The sequence below is a fragment of the Schistocerca gregaria genome, chromosome 6 (genome assembly GCF_023897955.1).
Source record: "Schistocerca gregaria isolate iqSchGreg1 chromosome 6, iqSchGreg1.2, whole genome shotgun sequence".
Taxonomy (NCBI): domain Eukaryota; kingdom Metazoa; phylum Arthropoda; class Insecta; order Orthoptera; family Acrididae; genus Schistocerca; species Schistocerca gregaria.
In genome coordinates, this window is record NC_064925.1 from 375,386,109 (window position 1) to 375,391,806 (window position 5,698).

Consider the following 5,698-nt stretch of genomic DNA (forward strand, 5'->3'; position numbering starts at 1 on the left):
TCGATATAAATGCATATATATATATATATATATATATATATATATATATATATATATATATATATATATATATATGCACTTCTGGAAATGGAAAAAAGAACACATTGACACCGGTGTGTCAGACCCACCATACTGTAAGTAGGCTGTTTAGGTTTTCTTATTGGAAACGCCGCTTAGCGCTCGGTATGAAAAATCACTGGCTGTGCTGTGCGCAGTCTGTGTTTAGTTTGCATTGTTGTCTGCCATTGTAGTGTTGAGCAGCGGCAGCTGGATGCTAACAGCGCGTAGCATTGCGCAGTTGGAGGTGAGCCGCCAACAGTGGTGGACGTGGGGAGAGAGATGGCGGAGTTTTGTAATTTGTAAGACTGGATGTCATGAACTATCATATATATTATGACTATTAAGGTAAATACATTGTTTGTTCTGTATTAAAATCTTTCATTCGCTAACTATTCCTATCAGTCGTTAGTGCCTTCAGTAGTTTGAATCTTTTATTTAGCTGGCAGTAGTGGCACTCGCTGTATTGCAGTAGCTTGAGTAACGAAGATTTTTGTGAGGTAAGTGATTTGTGAAACGTATAGGTTATTGTTAGTCAGGGCCATTCTTTCGTAGGGGTTTTTGAAAGTTAGATTGCGTTGCGTTAAAAATATTGTGTGTCAGTTTAAGCACAGTCTTGCATAATTGTTCGAAGGGGACGTTTCATATGTCGACCCTTAGCCAAGGATACCTCACTGGAATCTTCTGATTTTTTTCTTGTAGTTTGTGTAGTTAGTGTAGCCTTTGTTTATTGCTAGCGCGTTATCACAGAGAGAATTTCCTTTGTAGTTGCAGTCTTTCATTGTTGTACAGTAAAACAGTTGTGGCATGCATGTAGATTTGCACCAAGTATTTCGCAGCTTCGCTTGCAATTAACTAGATATTATTTTTAGTGCTATGTTAATTTGTTCTCTTATTTTTGCTCTTCAAATTGTGCTTTTATGTGTTATCGTGTGAAATATTGTGACAATAATGGCGTGTGAAAAACGTAACACTAGGCTCCAAAGTAAACTGAGAAATAATAGTGACGACGAGCGTCGCTTATCAGCACCACTGTGTAGTGAATTAACAGACATTCGAAATAGTAATTTGGTAATTGTGCATAGGGAAATGGAGTGGGCGGCAAATAATGGTGTAGAAAATGAAACAAGTAGTGAACAGGGAACAATTATCGATCGATCAGTCGGCAACAGCTCGCCTCAGGAATCCGAAATGACAGAACACAATATTGCAAATACTGTAGACTTAGGTTATGGGTCCTCATCGTTTTCTCAAATGAGTCAAGACACATTTTCTGCCTGTCAAAATGTAAATGTTGCCGGTGAAAATGCACTGCCAAAAAGCATAGAAAAACAGATTCCAGACACTAATACACTATTATTGCAATTAATGCAACAAATGGAACAAAATCAGAGACAAACACAGCAAAAGCTTCAAAAGTTAGACACAATGGAACAAAATCAGAGACAAACACAGCAAAAGCTTCAAAAGTTAGACACAATGGAACAAAATCAGAGACAAACGCAGCAAAAGCTTCAAAAGTTAGACATAGTGGAACATATGCTTGAACAAACACGTGAAGATTTAACTACTGAATTACATAAAATCGAATCGAAATGTCAAAAAGTCTGTAATGACGTAAAAACACAAATTTGTGAGCATTTCCAACCTATTTTTTCGCGGCATGAAAATGCATTACAGAATCACGAAGCAGCCATAAAAGAAATGCAAACAATTGTTCATGAAAATCATGAGACCTTGCAAGCTAAAATTGACTCAGTTGCATCTACCGATTCGGTTACGCAACTTGCAAAAACTCAATAAAACTTAAAGGACACAGTAGATTCGATTTCAACACAAATGGACACTCTGAAACTTGTTTCAGAAAAACACACTGAGGAAATGTGTTCACTATCGGAGAAAGTAGCCGAACTTTCAGATCAGTTCATTAACTTGTCTACAAAGGTAGATGATGATCTGAATGACACAGAAGAGTGCGAACAAATTAGGAAATTCAAACAATATCAGAATCAAATTAATACACAACACCAAAGAGAAATCCGGGAAGTGCAAGATTAGCTGACACAGGTAATACAAGAATTACGTATTTCAGAGGACACTCGCACTCCAATACGGGAAGAGGGACATAAAAATACGGAACTGCCACAAAATAATAACACAGGGCGCTTCGGAGATTATGAAAGAAATTGGCAAGGTACACCGAATTTTGAGATGGAACCGCCGACACGACGTAACAATGACCGATATGCTACCCGCGGATACGATGATTTTGACTATAAGCTGTTCATTACTACACATAAATTTAAAACATTTAAGAATTCTGGCAACGACATTCACCCACAAGCGTGGCTCCATCAATTCTCTCATTGTTTTCCTCCCAACTGGTCACTAGAGCACAGATTAGAATTTATGTGTGGCTACTTGGAGGATGAACCAGCTGTAAGAATGCGATCGGTCATTCACGATTGCCACAGTGAAGGAGAATTTTATCATGCCTTCCTCTCATCATATTGGTCTCAAGCCACGCAAGACCGAGTAAAACATAGCATCATGACGATGAAACACTTTGAACAATCTGAATTTTCCAGTTTTGTCAAATATTTTGAAGACATGTTGCATAAGAATCAATATCTTTCAAACCCAGACAGCCCTTCAGAACTCATCCGCATTTGCTTAATGAAATTGCCGGAACATTTAAGGAATATTATTTTGGCAGGCCGCTGCAAAGACGACATTGAAGCTTTTCAAGGACTCTTACAAGAATTAGAAATTGACACTGACAATCGCGGAACGCGAAAACAGGAACACAACAATTACAGGTCACATCCGTCGCAATTCCGCGATGAAAGAAATAATAACTGGACACGACAAGTCTATTCTTACAACGCAAATCGTGACCAAAACAGACACCACCCATATGACAACCACTGGCGGAGTAATAATAATTACAGAGAAAGATCGTATTTCCGTAGTAATGAAAATGACAGAGACAATCATAGAAACAGACAATATGGCAACCAGAACTATTATTATTATCACGGGAGACAGAATAACTTCAGACGCAACGGTCCAGCGCGCAGTTACGATTCAGGGATAAATTCTCCACCACGTGGCCGACAAGAAAGAAACTATGGAATCTACCGACAAAATGACAGACCTGAATTCCATCAGAACTGGCGGGATTCCTACAGGACAGGGCCCTCTCGGCAAGGTGAACTTGTAGAAGTTAGGTCTCCTAATCCCAATAACGGCGCGCGCCAACAAAGAGACAGACAATGACTCGTAACGAAGGCGGCCGCGTGCGCCGGCTGGCTCAGAGAAAAATAACATAGACGCTGACCTTGAGAAAAATTCCAGTATTCTTTACCGACGTATACCACATGATAATTGCGTTGAAGTTGAAACTCTGCGTACTAGGAAGAGTAAAGGTTTACACCACATTTCACATGTAAAACCGTTTATTGAAATATAATCTGCTTTTTAACTTTGTCTTTGCCATAAAACATTTCACTTCACATTTCTAGTATGCTTTGTCACACTGAGAAACTGTTAACATGCAACAATGTTTTGAAGTTAACTATGCAGTCTAGAACCTAAGGAACATTTTTAAACAGAAATTACGAATGCATTGTTATAGTGAACAGACGACACAGTGTTGTTATTTGTACATTCTTGGTTGTTAGTTGCACGATTATGTAACGACTATAAGGCTTACATACTTAGAACATATACTGTTAATGAGGTTTTAATGCAACATTTTGGTTCAGTTGAAAATACATTCTTTATTTGAAGTACTTTCTGTGAGATTAAAGATGATTTAGCGTTTGGTTTCTTTGAAAGCTACACGATTATATCACGACGCTATTAATGTGTGACACAATTTACATTGTGCTTTTGCGGTGTATCTGTTTTATATCTGCACAGTTTTTCTGAATTCTTCTGGAAAGGAAAACATGTTTTAGTAGTAACTTTGTGATATAGTTACAATGAGACAACCTTTATCGAAGCACAACAATACGTTACATTATAGTACTTTCTTGATCACGGTAAGGTACGTAATAACTACGATATCTATACGGAAAGCATTTCACCATCGCTTATGATGAGGTAAGTACATTGACTTCAGCAGAACTTTGCTTACAGAGGACGATAACTACGACAGCTCCACAGAATTATCTTACAGCAAAACGCACATTTAGCACTACAAGGCACGCATTTGAATAATTAATTTGGTACTTAAACCATTTATTTATCAATATTGTTGAATTAAAAAGAAAGTTTTTTTGTTATACATTTCATTCCATTGCTGTAATCTGCAACATCTGAGGATACAATTGCATTAATCCTCAGGGAGGTACACGCTTACTTTGTGTACCATGTGTTTGGCAAGCACAAGGAGCCCTAGCTAGTATGGTATTTGCTTATACAACTTTACACATCGGTACCATATTTCTCTAACGCAGAATTACACAGCTATCTGATTATTTTACAGAGAAACAAACATCTTTTTACTACGTCAGTGACACATGTTTAAGCAATTACGCAGGTGGATAACTTCACACTTATGAAATTCTATTTTGTCTGTACTTTGTGAAATGTTCATATTTTTTCAGAACCATTGTGATACTATGAGAGGTTTGAATGATGTATTTGGTATGGGATCATGATTTTTAAAGTACGTTTGAGGTAGATGACACTTTTGACATGAGCAGAGAATTTTTTTTAGGTTTGAAGTTATTGCAGAAAGCTACGATGATTTTGAGATTTAGCTGAGTTTTTATGATGTTATTATGACGATGACAATGTGTATTATGCTGTTGCGGTATGTTTATGATCAATAAGCTGATGGTATAAGAGTTATTTGATTATGCTACATATCTGTTATGATGAAATATTGAAGAAGTGTCGACGAATAAGGTAAGGAATAATGAGTAGTGGTTAGGGACTCTGGTTTGTGAAAAAGGATGTTGGAAACCAAGAATCGTACTTAAAGAGTTATGAAATGTGTGTATATGCGTGAATGTATCACTATGGTGGCGAAAATTTTTTGGACACTATTATATTTATAGGATTTTATTTTCTACACATTTGTAACGCAAACTCTCAACCTGTGAAAATATTTTTATATGAGACTGCCACTGTAGCGGAAACTGGTGTCGTAAATATTTCGGTAAGACAATTAAGTGACCACCTGCACGTAATGAGTCGTGGGCACCCAGCTGCGCGACAACCACCTGACAAAAAGAAAGCCATTAGTGTGTGCCTTTCAGAGGCACAGGTAAAAATAAAACCATTATCCTCGCTATTGACATTTCTTTGTAGAAAGCGTCGCAAATACGGCACGCTCAAACTTGAAAACATATGATTACACTTTGGAGTTCTTAATTTATGATATTTACTGAAATGAAATGATGAGATACATTCCATGTCTATTGTCTTGCTAGTTGGAAGATTGTTTACTGCATTATGAAATGACTTATGGCTAGCGAATGACGTTTCACGCCTTGCCTCGCCTATTTTGTTTAATATCTAGTTTCTAGCTGCACTGCAGAATTGGTTAGAATAAAATTTTATAGATGTACTAATATAAATATTTTCTGTCTACAGATGCAGTATATAAAAACAATGTGATATACTTCCA